We start from the raw sequence: 18,998 nt of genomic DNA, 5'->3' as shown, positions 1-18,998 counted from the left end.
GGCAAAATATAAACAAAGCAGGGAATACTGGGATGAGGGAAAACAAAGAAAAAAGTAGGGTATTGTATCCATGAGGTCAGCTTGTACACTCGCTTCCAAAATGGAAGGTGAAAGGAGGGACTTCAATATTTGGCTGCACACCTAGGAATCTGAGAAAAAGCAGCAATTACTACTTAACTGGTTTAACTCCTGGCTTTGCCGTGAAAACAGAATACCCCATTTCTGTTTACTTCTGCTCTCTGCCTGTGTGTTTTGTTTAAGGTATTGGTCACACCTGGAATACAAACAGACTTCATTTTCTTTTTTAAAAAATGGAGAAAGAAAGCAATGTTTCTTTATCCCAAGATTCTAAATATTGCGTAACTCAATATCTGTAGCACCTCAGAGGAGCATCTTCATCTTGCAATCTCATTCTTGGGGCTGAGCCTACAAGCTGTCGTGGCCACAACATCTAACCCAATTTTTCTACTGTCAATGGAGAAATCCGAGGGCTCCCTTGGACCAAAAGTAAAGACACCAACAAGGACAAAACAGCAGCCAGTAGGCTTGGTCTTTATTGAAGACTGCCGCGACAGGACTCCCACCCACTGCAAGATGAAGCAAGATGGAAGCCCTGAACAAAAGCAGCCCCCAACTTCTATTAGCTACTAATCCCTCATGCTACACTCCTAAGACTACATCACAACTACATCATGACTACATCATTGATACATCACAAAAAGGAGGGGTTGAAGGAGGAGTTGTGGTGGTAACCTGAGTGTCTTGTCACTTGGCCAGTTCCTCCTTTCCCCCTCCCCATGAGTACTTTCCAGAGGAAAAAGGGGAGCTCGCAGTTTCTTGCCCCCAGAGGGAAGGGCTGATCACTGTCCTTTGTTTCAGTTCGTACTGATTCTACTTCCATATGCAGGTCTTTTGTGAGTGTAATGATCTTCTGTCTAGGACCATCAAGGTTGTCATGCCAACTGGGTAGAGCTCGCTGAGGATGTGTTGGCTGCCTTGTGTCAAGTCACACACCCCCCCCTTTGATAGTCCTTCCTTCATGGTATAAAATAAAAGTGGAACAGTACAGATCCAATGTATGGGTGATTTTCTATGAATTTATAACAGAAGCATCGCATATGTAGTGTGTGTGTCATGTTTGTACAAACTGAATGATTTTTTTTGGGGGGGGGGGGTTGTTCCTGCAACACTACTTATTTTGTTTTTCCTTCCAACCTTTCAGCTTCAATCAGACCATACTGCCTGTGCATACATCATTCCATGAAAGAAAACAGGGGATATCCAAAGACCAAAATATGATCCATCAAACTGAAAAGAATGCTAATAACTAATCTTGTACTGGAATCAGCAACACACACACACACACACACCCCGTAAATTTGATTTAAAACAGTAGACAGCCAGTAGACTTACAAGATTTTCCCCCGACTCCAAAAGATCTAGAACAGAAAAAGGACCAACAATATAAAGAGGCTGCAGATAGTGTGGAAGCTACAGGACTTAGGGAAGTCTCTCCACTGACAGACACAAACTTTTACACTGAAAATTTGATTGATAGATACCCAAACACCTCATTAATAATAGTGGGTGGTTTTCATGCTAGGGTGGGTATTGACAGTGAACAATTAAGTAGCATTTTAGATTGGAATACCACCAATGATATTGCACATTCAATGAAAATAGGAAGACTCTCTAGAGACAAGGTTATAAATAGGGAAGGCATATGCTTGCTCGAGCTGTGTAATAAGTTTAGCTTACAAATTGTGAATGGTTCAATAGATGGGGATAGAAATGGGGAATTTACATATTCCCCCTCCCCCTGAGGATGTAATGTCATCGACTATATGCTGGTCCCTTGCGACACTGTAAATCTGATAGTGGAGTTTAGAGTTGGGGCATGTACCGAAAGCGATCACCAACCATTGTTGATGTCTATAAATTTAAACTTTGATTTAGAAATAACTAATTGTAATAATACATTTTTTTGTCAACATGAGCATATGACCCAACTAAAATGGTCCCAGGAAATGAGTGTAACAGTGGGGCAAAAACTTACAGTTGGTTTTAGAAACCAGGTACTCTTTAATCTGAAGTACATCAATTCTCGTAGTGACGTTCTGGAAGTAATATAGTGAAATCTTCAAAACGTTTGGAGAGCTTAATACTCCACCAAAAGTCAGGACACTTAAAAACAGAAATAGTCCCTGGTTCGACAATGAATGTCTTCAACTTAAAAGAAAATTGCACCAAATTTCAAAGATAACCATACCAAACTAGAACCTTCATACTTTGATGAAAAAAGAAAATATCACCTTGTTCTGGCCAAAAAGAAAAATATGCCACCCAAAAATGATCCCAATTACTTGATTCCATCCAAAACAAAAATAACAAAGCAGTTTGGTCGATAGTACAGTGGTACCTCAATTCTCGAACAGAATCAGTTCCGCAAACCCGTTCGGCTTCCAAAACGTTCAGAAACTGAGGTGCAGCTTCCCATTGGTTGCAATAGCTTCTTGCACTCAGCAGAAGTCACGTTGTATGTTCAGGTTCCAAAAAATGTTCAAAAACGGAAGCATTTACTTCTGGGTTTTTGGTGTTCAAGAAACGAAACGTACAACAACGGAGATGTTCAAAGACCAAGGTATCCCCGTATATGGAGGTCTGAAAGCTGGCGACCAATCAGCTGCCCCATCAATTGCAGAATCTAAATGGTCTCAGTATTTCATTTCCATATTTAACAATCTACACAGTAAATTGAATGGGAAGAAGAAGAAGAAGAAGAAGAAGAAGAAGAAGAAGAAGAAGAAGAAGAAGAAGAGTAGTAGTAGTAGTAGTAGTAGTAGTAGTTTGGATTTCATATCCCACTTTATCACTACCCTAAGGAGTCTCGAAGCGGCTAACATTCTACTTTCCCTTCCTCCCCCACAACAAACACTCTGTGAGGTGAGTGGGGCTGAGAGACTTCAGAGAAGTGTGACTAGCCCAAGGTCACCCAGCAGATGCATGTGGAGGAGCAGAGACGCGAACCCGGTTTCCCAGATTATGAGACTACCACTCTTAACCACTACACCACACTGTCTCCACACTTGGAAAGGAGACCAACGATAACAAACTAGATAAACTAAAGGAGTGGCCAATGATGAAAGAGGAGGAAATTAGACAGATAATAGTTTCAAACTGGGCAAGACACCAGGGCCGGGTGGTCTACCAACAGAATTATTTAAGACATTCACGGACTGGTGGGCAGAACCCCTAGCTCAGCTATTTACTCTTATTGATAAATATGAAATCATTCCTAAAATATGGCTTAGATCAATAATTATTCCAATCTTCCAAAAAGGTGATCCAGATGAACCAAAGAACTACAGACCCATAAGTCTAGTGTCAGTGATAGGGAAAATCTATGCTAAGCACCTTTTACTTAAATTACTGTATTTTTCGCTCTATAAGATGCACCAGACCACAAGACGCACCTAGTTTTTGGAGGAGGAAAACAAGAAAAAAAATATTCTGAATCTCAGTAGCCAGAACAGCAAGAGGGATCGCTGCGCAGTGAAAGCAGCAATCCCTCTTGCTGTTCTGGCTTCTGGGATAGCTGCGCAGCCTGCATTTGCTCCATAAGACGCACACACATTTCCCCTTACATTTTAGGAGGGGAAAGTGAGTCTTATATAGCAAAAAATACGGTACTTACCTGAGTGAAAAATCTAAACTTACCAGGAAAAGAACAAATATGTTTTTCCAAAGGCTGCTCTAGCTTAGACGATTGTCTCATACTTACAAATTTGGTTGAAAAATATAGACTTAAAAACCAATCCAAGATTTATATGCAGCTTTCGTAGATTTTCATGGTGCCTTTGATTCAGTTGATTATGCGATATTGTAGAAGAAGCTTGTAGAGTTAGGACTCAATCAACGCTTGCTGATCTTAATACAGAAGTTATATTCCTTTAACATCCGCCAAAGCAAACTCAATGCCAAAGTAACTGCAAGGGTGGCTGAGCTTTTATCAACTGAGTCTCTCAGAGTGGTGAATGGCACTATTTAGCGGGAAGAAACTCCAGTGAAAATCCTCGTTCTTACATGGCTGTTTATTTGTACATATTTTAAAATTTTATATATTGATGTTTTATGATGGCTTATATTTGCAATGCCTAATAAAGGTTTGGCGAAGTAAGTGATTCAAATCAAAGTGTTGCTGTTTATTTGTTCTGATTTATTACTACATAAATTTTAAATGTATTTACTTATTGTAGTCCAACTGGAAGACTACACATGAACAAAAATTATTCATGTTTACTTCTATGAGAGTTATGTAGTCAATGAAAAGTGCTGGTGCAAGTCAATGCTGAAATACTGCAAATAATTATTAGAATGTACTAGAGTTATGTCCCACTTATCTCTTATTAGAATTCATAGTATTATAGAGTTGGAAGGGACCAAGACGATCATCTTGTCCAACTCCCTGCAGTGCAGGAATCTTTCACCCAACTTGGGGCTTGGAAAGCATTGAACAAAAAACAGAACCAAAACCAAACCACAGTCCTCAACTGTAACTCCAGACTTTTAAACTGGATAATGAAACAAGTAATAATAATAGACTGGCTATCAGTCTTATCCCCCAGGAAAGTTGTGACACAGAACTAGAAACAAAGAAGGGTGGTTGTTTTGTTCCTTGGTCTCTTTGCCCACATCATGGAAAATTCAGAGTCTGTTGAAAAGGAGACACTCCTGGTGATTTACAATATCACTATAACAAACTGTCGTTTACAAATTCACAGTTTCAACATGCATTGCAATAGGAAGAATAGAAACCCTTTAACGTGTTTCTCTTCGCATGTCTCTGACACTGTTCAAAAAACTCAAAACTGCTTCTATTCAGCACGCTCTCTCTCTCTCTCTCTCTCTCTCTCACACACACACACACATGAACTTTTTCTCAGAACAAATAGACAATATATTTGTTTAGAATGTTTATGTGTGGGTTAGAATTCAAATTAAAAGCAATGGAATGTAAAAAAGTAAGAGTGTGTTTTTGTGTTTGTGTGTGTGCACGCGTGTGTGTTATCATCACACGCACAGAGGAATTACCATGGAAAGGTGGTCATCTTTTCAACGTTGATTCATGTAGTCTGACAAATTGCAGAAAGTGCAAAACATGGCCAGACCCTACCAAGAAGTAGATGCAGCAGCCCTGTGGTAAAACTATTCACTCGCTACATACAGGTATCGTACATGGCTAGTAAGTTTGGGGTGTTAATTTGTAAGTATTGTAAAATTAGAGATAGTACGAACTGCATCACCCATGCAGTATTGTGCTTGCTGCTACAACAAGAACCCTTTACTTTAAAATTCCTTTTATAAGCAACTTCATGTCCCAGTGAGAGCACATAATGTGTTTTTTATCTTCTGAACCTTCCATATCTTGCCCAAGGGTGGCGAATATTCTGTCACTAAATTGGACAGGTGCAATTTCCTGCTTCAAATGATACCCATAAGCCTGAACAGAAGCAGCTTAAGTCGCTACTGCTTACACTCTTCTATGGTTCTTGAGAAGGTCCAAGGCAAAATCCATACAAGACAAACAGAAATCTTGTAAAACGAAACAGTACAAGTTATTCTCAGAGATTATGCTTGCTGATATGAAATTCTGCATTCCACAGAAATAGCAGTGAACTAAGGGCTAACACTTTAGTCAGTCAAAGTGAGTCCACACCATGTCTCCGGTTAAAATGTCCTTTTTTATGTTCATCATACTCATGTTAAGATTAAGCTGCATATTTCTTAGGAAATTTGCATGTAGAAGACATGGTTTTTATTAAAAAAATCTAGCTTGCCAATTCTCCATTGCATTTGAAAAAAAAAATAAACCTTCTCTTTTACTTTTATCTGTGAGGGGGAAAGAATTAAGTATCACTGAGGATACAGAATAATATCTGACAGTGTCTGTTCACTGCCACAACTTAACAACTGCACTGGGAGTGCTACTTTTATGCAAAGCCCAATAATAACCTGTCCAAACAAGTATCCTTTTAAAAGCTTCAAATGATTCTGTACATTTTTAGGTTATAGCAACAAAGAAGAAATGCACTTGTACAGCTATTGCAGGAGGTCTCTTCAATTAAATCAGCAAGTCAGACTTTCCATGCCTTGAGATTTAAGTCAGGATGACAATCTTAGGACCTATGTATGGAGAAGATACCACTGCATGGACATATTTCCATATTACAATTTCATATACCGTATTGGCCCAAATATAAGCCGCACCCGAATATAGGCTGCACCTTTAAAATTGGAGGGCGGGGAGAAAAAATAATTGAATATAAGCCACTCCATTCCTTGCTGCTCCTAGCTGCATACTGGGGAGGGGAGAGCCGTGCAGCGTTGCCAGCGGCCTTTCCCCTTCCTCACTCTCTCCCTTCCCAGCCTTGGGGTAAAGGACGGGGGACTACACACAAGGCAGGCGCTGCTTCACCGCACTCCTGGTGCTGTTTGCCCCACATTCCTGGCTGCATACCGTAAGGTCATGAATATAAGCTGCACTTTAATTTTTCACAGTCAGAATTTGGGGAGAAAGTGAGGCTTATATTCAGGCCAATACGAGTTGGTGGTCAACAAAAGAGGTTTAAAGGCAAATTTTTAAAAATGTAGTATGAATACCAACAAGTGGGAAACACTTGCCTGCGAGCGCTCCAATTGGAGAATAGCCTTTACCAACGGTGTAATGGGCTTTGAAGACACTCGAACTCACAACGCAAGGGAGAAACGTGCTGGGAGGAAGGCACGCTTGGCAAATCCACACTGTGATCAACTCCTACCCGGAAACCAATGTCCCTACTGTGGAAGGACGTGTGGATCCAGAATTGGCCTCCACAGTCACTTATGGATTCATTGTTAAAACCGTGTTTGTGGAAGACAATCTTACTCAACTACGAGTAATCACCAAAGAAGAAAACCCAAGTAAAGCATTATAATCAAGTTACAAGGCTTTCGGTAATCTTTGGAAATCTTTTTATGAAAAAGTTACTTAGTTCAAACTATAGTTCTTGGTCATGCTAAATAAATGGCTAGAAGAGATTCTATAAATACTTACAAGACACTGTAATATGCCATGCATATTACATGGCGATAACTTGCTGTAATGATCAGAGGACTTTCCACCCATAACCCCACTTCAGTATATAGTCGTAACTTGGTTTTCGAACAGCTTAGTACTCAAACCTTTTGGCTCCCAAACGTAGCAAAACCGGAAGTGACTGTTCCGGTTTGCGAACTATTTTTGGAAGCCAAACATCCGACGGGGCTTCCGCAGCTTTCAATTCCTGCAGCCAATCAGAAGCCATGCTTTGGTTTTAAAACATTTTGGAAGTTGAATGGACATCTGGAACAGATTCAGTTCAACTTCCAAGGTATGACTGTACTGCACTTGGGCCCTTTCATGTTTAAAAATATTAGCTATAAATATAAAAGTTAATGCTTACATTAGGTGTTTTAAAAACAAAAGCATGCTTAAAGCACATACATGTCACCAAAAAATTGACTTTTGTGGACTAACTCCTTATTCAGAAGAACTGTTGTCTCCGTGTGATAAATTTGCCAGTGGTCAATTGTTGTCCTGTGGAGATTTCTTTAGCCACTGATATACAGTATTCAAATAGTAACTTTTCTTGATACTTCTAAATGAAGTTTCCTTGGGAAGCAACTGTTTATTCATAGCATTTATACGTTGCCCTTCAGCCAAAACCCCTTCCAGAGCAGCTTAAATACAATCAATTAAAGTAAGACAGTCTCTACCCACAGGACTATAATCTAAGAGACAGTTCAAGAAGAGAAAAGAGACAGGGAGTCAATAGAGAAAAAGCAAACTCAGGCACCAATTCTTCAAGTTCAAATGGCAGTTGGAGTGGAAGAAGTTCAGAGGCAAGATATACTGCATGCTCAACGAGCCCCACTCCTCCTCTCCCCCACTGAGGCAGTCTAAAGTAAACAATTAACTATGCCTAAATTAAAAACTTTTTGATCTGCTCCTCTAAGATGCAAGGATAAGTCTGTGACAGTACAGAAAGCAGCATTTGGAAAATGGACTGAAGCTACTCCCTATGTAGCAAATCCCTTGGGAATAATCACTGTAGCTAAACATTTCTACACACAAAGACCCTTTAAACTCTTCCACTTGAAACATAAATGTTCTGTTTACATTTTTCTTTGTAAAACGTTATCCTAAACCTGAAAGCTGCATGGAAACTATCTGAATGACTAAACAGAAATTCAAGTTGAGGCAAGCATTTTACGAAGACAAAAAACATAACTCAACTACAAAAATAGCAGTTGATGATGTGGCCGGGGTGGGAAGAGGAAGAAGCGAGTCAGTGACGCCCCTAAAAACTTGAAAGTGATGCTGTATTTGACTAGTTTGTCATTATTATACAATCATTAACAGAGACCAAAGGTCAACAATCTCCACAGGTGGCAGACGAAAATGTCAACCAGAAAGACACAAAGCACAGCACTATGGGTGAGTGATCTAAGTTATCAAAAGATTATAACAAAATCCCGCATTGTTTAATTTTCTAGACAAGCATAAATTAACAAGACCAATATCTACTATTCATTTACATCTGCCTTCATATCAACTGATCAGACTTTTCCTCTCTCAATTGCATCAAATACAAATTCACTGGATTATTAACAGTGTGGGTTGATTTGAATTATCAATTTGTTTTCCACTTCAAAATTCATAGACCGTATTTTTTCATCTATAACACGCCTTCATATATAACACACCCCATTTGGGGGGGGACTCCAAATTAAGAAAATGGGGGGATACGCTATCTGTGTATAAGACGACCCCCAATTTTTAACATTTGTTGTCGTTTAGTCGTGTCCGACTCTTTGTGACCCCATGGACCAGAGCACGCCAGGCACTCCTGTCTTTTTAACATAACTTTTAAAGAAAAAATCCTAGTCTTATACATGGAAAAGTACAGCATTTCCCAAATAAAGCAGGTATGCTAGCTCAACAGCAACAGTTTTACAACCGAACCTCATGCTGAGTACCATGCAACTCTATAGTGAACCAAAGCCTTATTACAGGTTGGATATCCTCCCACAATGACTTCTAAGGACTTCTAAGGGGATGATTATTTATTTACTGGGAGGTGGAGGGAGGGCAGCTCACTGCTGGGTTGCTGCCCAAAAGATAATGTCAAAAGATGCTGTTTTATTGTGTCAAACTATGAGAGGAAAATATTAGTTATTGATCTACTATTCCTTGTTATGTTCCCTACAATGGGCTAAGATGGTTTTGAACCTTTGTTATAGTAATGAGTTTGGCCAGTAAATATAGACATTTCTCTGTTAAGAGGGGATGTTTTTAGTGAAATAAAGAGGTGGTTATTGAAATTGAGCATATGACTACTTTCCTTTTTATCTCTTCCATTTTATCTTTCAATTTGACTGAAAATTGCCCGTATCTTCAAGACGCTGATACTACAAATCCCTAAATTCCCTGGAACTCAAGTGCTTGAAGACATGGCTTCTCCATATGTCCACCAACAAAAGCAAAGGCCCTTCTTAAATTAATACCATGGATGTCTAGGAGGATGTGAACACAAAGGCTTTCTCTGGTGTCTCTGGAATTCCCAGGAGAGGCCAGACAATTCTGTACCCTAGCTCTTTTCAAATAAAAAATTGAATACATTTTTATTTGTAAAGGAACGTGGAAAGGGGCAGGTACAGTTAGCCACTGTATTTTTGTAACTGTCATATTAATTATTGCATATGGGATATGGTTTCATTTCATCTTATATTGTCAGTCACACTGGGCATTTTTGGGATGAAAAAGGGCAGAGTATAAATTTTACATATAAATGTCTCATAATGGAATGGAGAGGCCCATGAAAACTAAGTTATCAACAATAAGGGCATGTGACATTGAAAAGTGAGGGCTGTCATCTGGGAGAAAGAGGGAATAGAACATTAAAACCTATCAGCTCTTCCTGAATCCTGCACACAGAGTTAGGTGCCTGCTAACTTTGTGGTAGGTACCTTATAAAGCCAACTCAGTAGTTACAGTTTGGTCATCTAGGACTTGTTCCCAAATGAAAATGCTGAGCCAGCCAAGAGGTCTGGGAATGTGCTGGGTTCACTGTTCAGCATCAGGCTGGGATCAGTGGCAGTAGCATTTTGGTGACGCACAAGAATTCAGTCTTCATCATCAAGTATGCCATGAAACAGATGGCCTGGCTTTACACTCAATACCAGAATGAGGTTCTGCTAAGATATCAACCAATCAACTCATAACTAGATTTGGTACAGTATTTTGAACTGAATGAGTGGGTGATGCTCTGTGGGTGAGGGAAAGCAGTAACTACTGTTATGTACAGGACATTAACGGGTGACTGCTGACACTGTCACAGTTCGTTCCAATGTAGATGTGGTGGGTCTATTAAGACTTTCCCAAAGCCTAATGAGTTTCAAGAAGTAACTTGAATAGGGACTATAAATATACTGCACCTCCTATCCTACTGCAACTCTAGTACTATCTGAAGTACAGATCTCATTTAGGCAGCCAATATAATCCTCTGGCATGCATTCCTCAACGGATCAGTGTACATTAAACTCTTTGGTACTTGAGGACTATGTTCCAAGAACTGGGTGGGCAATTGTTTAGTAGGACTGACTACCTGAATAACAGCAACAGGTAACTTGGAATAAATTCAACTGAACCTACTCTATGGTGGAATAAACCATAATGTGATCACCAACCCATACATGTAGTACAGTCAATTGACGCTTTCCCATATAGATTAAATGGCCTTTAACATACTGGACAGAACCATGAAAAAAAAACCTATGACTTATTTATTTCATATATATGTGCGTCTCGGTATGTGTCTGTACAGTGGTACCTCGGGTTAAGTACTTAATTCGTTCTGGAGGTCCGTTCTTAACCTGAAACTGTTCTTAACCTGAAGCACCACTTTAGCTAATGGGGCCTCCAGCTGCCGCCACGCCACCAGAGCACGATTTCTGTTCTCATCCTGAAGCAAAGTTCTTAACCCGAGGTACTATTTCTGGGTTAGCAGAGTCTGTAACCTGAAGCATATGTAACTCGATGTACCACTGTACACACACACACAGAGAGAGAGAGAGAGAGAGAGAGAGAGAGAGAGAGAGAGAGAGTAAAAACAACAACCTTGAAGTGGGTAATGATGACCCACTGGAAAAATTCAAGGTCAGAACTTCAAATAAATTTCTCACGGTAACCTTACTCTGACTAACTCTGACTACAGATTCTACGTCAGAGATTCCAGGACCTTCCTGATTTTAACTATATAAGCTGAAACCTTTTTCTTACCATGTACAGTCAACGACATCTGTGTTTGGCTCTTGCTTTTTCTAGATGATGTCACTATGGTAAGGAAGTTGATTTAGTCAATGCCTCCATTTAAGAATTGGCAATTTCTGCCTTCCTAAAGGAGCATATTACGAAACCCCTGCTTTGTTTAGCCTGCTCGACTCATATACTTGCCATCATCTAATTTACCTTTCTAGTCAAGGTGATGAATGGAGTAATGGTGACAGTTACATTGCTCCCTTCCCTTCCTGATGAAACAGACTACACTACACATTTCAGTAATATTTAGGCTGGAAGCTGTCCCTCCTAAAGTGATCACTATTTACCCCCCCCCCCAAAAAAAAGGTCACTGAGACTGTGCAGGGAGCAAAAAGGGGTCAGAAACAGCTCAAGGGAAAAAGAAGTTCATGAGCTACAGCGCAAAAAATAAGAATACCTATGATCTCAAATATAAAAGGCATGAGCATGTACTGAGTGCACCTCACAAACCTGCAGCCCAATACTCATATGTTTGTTAAAGCCCATTATTAATATTCGTCCTCTTTTTGCTTCCTTTTTTCCATCAATTCAGATTAATAAATGTTGGTTATGCATCGCTATTTCTTTACTTTATTTCATTTACATTCCTAAGAACTGGAGTTGGAGCCAACAGCGACTTTATAAGCTCATCAGGGACTCAATGTCTCAGAAATCTGGGAAACCCTGGGCTAAACTCTAACTTTAATATGATTAAAGCACACAGTGCCTTTTAGCTGAAACTTGTTCCAGCAACCATGACTACTGCAGATCCTGCTAGACAACTGTAACACACGGATATGTTTGAAAGCTGTCCAGAAGCTGAAATTATTGCCTAGTCCTCATTTGCGGTGCTTTGGCACTCATCCATGTAAACTTAAGTGTAGAACCCAGCACCATACAAAACTATCATAAAAAATAAACACTGATTTTTTTTTTTTGTTTTCAGCCATTGCACACTAAAAAAATTACAACAGACAATGTAGGTTTGCATAAAATTTGCCAAATAAATAGTATAGTGAGGTCACTTGCTATTGAAAAGAAATTAAATCTTCCTACCCTCAGGATTGCAGTGCTAGACTCTTCATACATGCTTGCCTTACTTACTAGCTTCCCCCAACTTCTGCTACAAGTAATTAGATTTGGAGGATCTCATCTGAAATAAGAGTATGAGAAATCAGCTACAAGCATGCATCCAACTACAATGAGTGGAGATCTAAAGGGATACATAGATCTATCAAATCTCATGGGAATGGCATTTTTTCTTAGCTGAGTTGTAATTAATGAATATAGGCAGTTTGAACCACTCTGGGTACTGGAAGGATCTGATACAGCATAAGTTTAGATATAAGAGATGTTTCTGTTTGGCTATATATGCCACATGCAAGGATAGTAAGATCACCTCTTAAAAGAGGCGGCTTTTTCAGTGGCGGCCCCCAACTTAGGGAATGCTTCCCCAAGGTTAGTCCCCACATTGTGGTACCACATTTACACTTAAGTGTATTAAACAACTTTAAAACAAAATCATTTTTTTAAAAAAAGAGTTTTAATCACACAGAGAACAGATATAAAATCTGTAAAAAAAGAATATGTTTTAGAACAAAATGAATTTATGGTGCAAAACTTGACACTAACACACACTTAGATTTAGAACATATAATGAGAGGCAAAAAATATCTTAGATCATTTTTTCCAGACTCTGCAGAATAGAAAAACACTAAACAGCTATTCTAACAAGCACCCTGCGATCCCATCCTATGTTTACACAGAGGTACAAACATGGAGTTCAAGGGGACACCCTATTAACTATGCTTATGACTGCAGTTGAAGTATCTTACTTGCTCTTGCTCCAGTGCAATTATTTTTTTTCAGCATAGCAACCCAGTTAGCCTAGTAATTCTCAAAGAATCATCCCAGTATAATGATCTGCATTAAACAATCAAAATTAGTATCACAATATACCCAATATAATTAAAAGACCACATTTCACCATTTAGATAAAAGATACGCATGTGATCTCATGCTCTGTGCTAGTAGTTTCAGCCACCTGCTTGAAAGATTAAATTTAACAAGATTTTACTTGACATCCTACTCGCATCCTCCTACTACAAATTCTGTCTGCTCTAATCCTCCTTTCATAAATGTCAAAACAGGACATCATTGAGTCTGCGTCAACACATACAGCAGAATGATGGGAAATTAGGTGATACTATTTTTAGAAGTAGTAGTATTAATTGCAATTGTTCATCACCTACTTCATAAAATATCTCAAGGTGCCTCACATTAGAGGATACATAAAATATTTAGTATACATCAAAAAGATGTATAGAGGAAAGAAATGCAATGGTGCAGCTGTAGCAGCAAAACTGGACACCTTCATCTGCCTCACCTGAAATAAAACATGTCTCTCCCATATTGGTCTCTACAGCCACGACAGGCACTAGAACTCTCCAATAATTTGACTTTACTCCTCAAGGTGCACTCCTCCACCGTCGCCCAAGACAGACTGATGCCGCCAACATCAAAAAGATATAAAGGCACTGACTAAAGATGTTCGACCTGCAATAACCTAAGAAGGACAACTACTACCCCACCCTGCTAAAAGATAACCATCAGAACATGCTAGGGTATCATCATAACATACGGCATCAATTTACAGCCAAATGCCTAAGTGAACAAGAACATAAAAAGCTGATCAAGATGGTTAATGCGTTCCCACATAAAAAAAACCAAGTTCCACACAAACAAAATTAGCACACCAGGCAGAAAATTCAAACCTAGACCGTTTCCTACCCTCTTAAGATTTGTATCTACAGTCATACCTTGTTTTGTGACCGGGATCCGTTCTGGAGCCCTGGCCGCTAGCTGAAAAGGACGCAGGGCAATGCGCTGAGTCTGCGCGTGCGGTGCGGTTTGCGCTTCTGCGCATGCACAAGTGGCAAACACGGAAGTAACCTGTTCTGGTACTTCCGGGTTAGCCATGGACGTTCGCCGGAATGGACGCTAGACGAGGCGGACGTTGGCGGAAGTATTACTGTACAGTGAACTTTCAAGCAGGACAGTCCATTCTAGTACTTCATTCTGCTGTACTGTTGAATGCAACCCAAATTAAGAACTCTTTGAACATAGGAATCCAACATATAATGGGGAAAGTTTATCCCTCTCCCCAATGTAATAGCTAGAGACAGATCTCCCAATTTCAGCTTTCTCACTTATTTCATTTTTCCAATCTTAAATTCAGTTCTACACATTTCTGCAGCAATTTGCAGATTTAAAAAAATCCTCATGAAAATTTATCAGCATTTTAGTGTAACATTCTCCTAAACTCACTGTCATGAAGTATACAGATTTTGGCAAAGCATTCCACCTCCCAATATAATGCCACTTTGTATGTTATTTTCACCATTATATGCCTTTCTATACACACTTTATCCAAGTAGGTGCACTTTTGTACAACTGCTTAGCTGGAGAATTAACAGCATTGCAAAATTTGGAGAAGTATGCATTTCAAAGGATTACTGTGTTTTGGTTCATATACTGTTTCGGAAAGAGCAATTTGGTAGTTCCGCCTTTAAATGCAAACTGAATCTAATTTCTCCTTAATCCTTGGTTGCAAGCATTCTATATTCAAGGACCTTGTTATATGGCGCATACTCAAAATAGCACGCGCACACACACCCCTGTAGTCTGAAGTGGTACATTCTAGAATTCTACCTCCATAGTCTGTGTCTATGTGTAGAACGGCTCACAGAAGCACCACTTGGCACAGTTTAAATACTGTATTCTACTCATACTATCAACACACTATTCTTTATGAATATCTAATTCATTTTTTAAAAGTCCTTCATTACTACATCCACTTAGTCCATTGATTTCTTCAACAGAAGACAAATATATATTTTCAAAGGTGAAGCAAAGTTTTAAACTAAAGTAGGTGTCTGGCTAGATAAAAGCACATGCAGTCTCCGTATAGGTTTTTCCTAAAAGAGATCAAGACAGCTGTACTGCATAACTTCATTTCAAATGAACTATGGAAGAACTTAAATTAACACTTTGCAGAAGCTTTTGCAGGTCAACTTGATGCACTCACAGAATTAAAGAATTGTAGAGTTGGGACCCTGAGGGCCATCTAGTCCAACCCCCCATCCAATCTGAAACCGTACCAGACTGTGCTTAGCTTTGCAGATGTGCTAGCAGTTTTACTGCTGTGCCATGGCATAAGTGACTCTTGGGACAATTACAATATGAAATAGTGGAAGCTTTAATTGATGGGTACAGCACCCTCGGCAAAGGAAAATTATGTTAGGCTCAGATGAATTTGTTGTTTATAAAGGAAGAGGGAAAACTGAGTTCTGTATTTGCTGTTTCCCCAGAGAAGGGAAAGAGACATTAAATCACAAAGTTACCACAATACACTCGCTTGAATTATCGTATTATATATCAAACTGACAAAAGGGTGTGGGCAATAGCAACCCTCACCCAGCTCTCTACATGAAGTCGCTTCCTTCTTTTTATACACAGCAAAAGATGTGCAGCAGATGGCCCTAAGAACTGCTCACTAACTACACTGCTGGCTCAGGAGAACAGGGAGCAAAACCCAGGTGTAGAAAGAAAATCGTCCGGGATGGTTTTTTAAAAAGGGGACAAAAGCGCTGCAGAGCTCAGCTGAGCTACGGAAGGTGTGTGTGAGAGAAAGATAAAAGGATGCGAAGGAGGCTTGCCAAATACTAGTCCCCCGGGTTTGAAGTCCACCTTCTGCAAACTGATGCCGTGCCAAGAAACCAAACACAATCGCCCCACTAGTGGAAAGCGAACAATGAACTGAAAACGAAAGCACCTTCCCGAGCCAATTCATAGCGAGCATCTTTAAAGGACACGCTGGAGAAAAAGAGGACCTAAAGTATCAACGGGGAGGCTGCGGGAGAGTTTAAAACTGGAGAGGAGGAGGAAGCGGAGAGAGGAGGGGGGGGAGCAGAGACTTTGGACAGGCATGAGAATCTCGCCACGCAGCGTTAAGGAAAAGATTAGGGCAGCATGGGGCAGGCAAAGGCTTCAACTGGTGGGGCTAGGCGACAGAGAAACGCCGCCGTAGCCACCGCCCCCCTCTCTCCCCGCCCCACAACCTGTAGGAAAGGCTCCTAAAGTGGAACGGAGGAGGAGAGATTTGGAGAGCAATAGATCCAGAGAAGTGGCAAGGGAGGGAGGGGACGGGAGTCCCTGCCTAGAAAGCGATGGGGAGAGATTTTTTTTTTTTTTTTGAGGGGGGGTTGTAAATCAGTTTGGAAGCAGCAGCCTGAACAGCCAGCGAGAACTCAGAGCGAGAGGAGGAGAGGAGGCGCTGCCGCCACACCGGAGCCGGAGCGACGACGGTGCGCGTGGACGCGTGTGGGGTGGGCGAGGGGGGGGGCGCTGGGAGAAGCGCTGTCCCGCCTCCGGGCTGCCGTGGGGAGGGCGCAGAAGGGGAAGGCCGGCGCAGAAGGGACCCTCGGGAGGAGAAATTGGGAGGGGGGGTGACTGACTGACTGACTGACTGACTGACTGACTGACAGATAAGACCCCCCCCCCCTTCTTTCTCTGCAAGGAGCGAAAAGGGCTCCAAGGGGTGGGAATGGAGAGAACATGCAGCAGCGGCTCCAGCTCCTACCTGCCCAGCCAGCGCAACCGCCGCTCTCTCGCTCTCTCAGCCCAGCCGCTCCTTCGCCCCTTCCTCGCTCTCTGCTGCTGCTGCCGCCGTCGCGGCGCGCGAACCAACTTGAGCCGACCGTGGCTCCGGCTCACTGGCTCGCTTTCTCTCTCGCTCGCTCTCCCTCCGCGCCGGAGCTCCGCCTCCCTCCTTTCATCCATTGGCCGCCCGGGAAGGCTTCCCCGGCAGCGCCACCTGCCGCCCGCGCGGCGCAACGGCGAAGACGGCGCGCGCCTGCGCTGTGAGAACGCTCCCTCGCCGCTCTCCCGTCCGGCTCTCTCTTTCTCCCTCCTTTTCATCCTGGGAGCGAGAGAATCCTCAGGCTGGCGGGAAGGCGGGAGTGGGAGGGTGTTGCGCGGCGACTGCTCCGCTCGGGCACACAGCTCCCTAAGCGAAGGTTCCTGGAGTAAGGGCGCGTTGTCGCCCTTAAGAGATGGGGTTTTTCCCCCCAAGACGCAGCCTTTGTGCCGACGAAGCAGAGCCGTGGTAAAATTGTAGAGGCGGAAGGAACCCCGTGGGTCATCTAGTCCAACCCCCTACAATACAGTAATATCAAGTACCACCCTGCCTAGTAGCTAGTCAACCTCCGCTTTAAAAGCCTCCAGTGAAGAAGAGGTGAATAACAAATTGGTTGGCTGCCTGGCTGCCTGGCTGCCTTCTTGCTTGCTTGTACACCCCACTATCTGCCCTGACAGGGACTCAAGTTTTGATTACAGATAAAATAATAACAGCTAAAAGAAGCAATAGCCCACCTATGAGAAGCACACAAACCAGAACCTGAGCAAAAGGTTCTTCCCTTATGTAGAATTCAAACATTGGAGGTAAAATACAGTGGTAGTGGTGCCTCGGATTACAGACGCTTCAGGTTACAGACGCTTCAGGTTACAGACTCCGCTAACCCAGAAATAGTACCTCGGGTTAAGAACTTTGCTTCAGGATGAGAACAGAAATTATGCTCCGGCGGCAGTGGGAGGCCCCGTTAGCTAAAGTGGTACCTCAGGTTAAGAACAGTTTCAGGTTAAGAACAGACCTCCGGAACGAATTAAGTTCTTAACCCAAGGTACCACTGTAGCCACTGATACTCTCATCCCCCATGAGTATGTCTAAACTGAAACCCTTTCAAAGCTTTCCAAGCTGGCGAATATTGCTACATCTTAGGGGATCACTATATCTTAAGGGAGCAAATTATCTCAGTGGGAGCAAGGTAGGGATGCATGGATTCATTGGTAGCCTCAGATTCACCAGTAAGTCTCAGTAAGTGGCAGCACTGCTGAGGTCTGGAGGCCATTGTTTGTTGCAGGTCCTTCCACCCCAGTGAACAAGCTGCTCCCGGAATTCCAGGTTAACTGTGCATTGTATGAAGTTTTTGTCTTTCCTGAATCGTCAGTATTCAGTTTCATTGGTTGCTGCCCAGTCACCTGTCAAGAAGTGACCCACTGCTTTTCCCTGGGGAAAACTACTATTTAGCACTCCATCAGTGCAAACAGCAATTTTGTTTCCCCCCAAATTTTCATTTGTTCTGATCTATTGCTAAGGAGCAGTTTTTCCCTTGCAAAGGAGCTGGGCAAGGGGGGAATCGTTCACCCCCATGCTTTCTAGGCACAGCACAAGTGGAAGTGTGGGTGGGCTGTAGGCTCACTGTCAATGTATCAGTGGCTGTGTCTGAAACATTTTTACTAGAATACTACTTGAAGTTGCATTCCATACAGCATGACATCTGTTTGCATCTCTTGGGTTAAGGCTTGTGTCATCATTACAAATAAAAATAAAAATTATGTTTATGGAACTGACACTGCGAAATTCCCAATCTGTTCCGTCCTAATTAAGTCAGTTCAATTTCATTAACAGAATTCCTTTGTTCTAATGAAAATACTAGTGCATGTGTAGCATGCATGGGCTTACCCAAGCCACATTAATTTTCTTGGATAATTGGAGCTTACT

The 18,998-nt window shown here is 41.6% G+C and overlaps 1 protein-coding gene across 1 annotated transcript in view; it reads right to left on the bottom strand.

Moving 5' to 3' along the window:
• The window catches only part of PXYLP1 (2-phosphoxylose phosphatase 1), a 63,861-nt gene extending 46,644 nt beyond the window's left edge, over positions 1 to 17,217 (bottom strand). Inside the window, exon 1 of the mRNA XM_083742115.1 lies at positions 17,019 to 17,217. The gene's annotated coding sequence lies outside the window, so the exon portion shown is untranslated. The remainder of the gene's footprint in view (positions 1 to 17,018) is intronic.
• Between the last annotated feature and the right edge of the window lie 1,781 nt (positions 17,218 to 18,998).

The sequence above is a fragment of the Podarcis gaigeae genome, assembly GCF_964106915.1.
Source record: "Podarcis gaigeae genome assembly, chromosome: 5".
NCBI lineage: Eukaryota > Metazoa > Chordata > Lepidosauria > Squamata > Lacertidae > Podarcis > Podarcis gaigeae.
The sequence above is the reverse complement of the archived record's forward strand: the minus strand, read 5'-3'. Positions and strand labels throughout refer to the sequence as shown.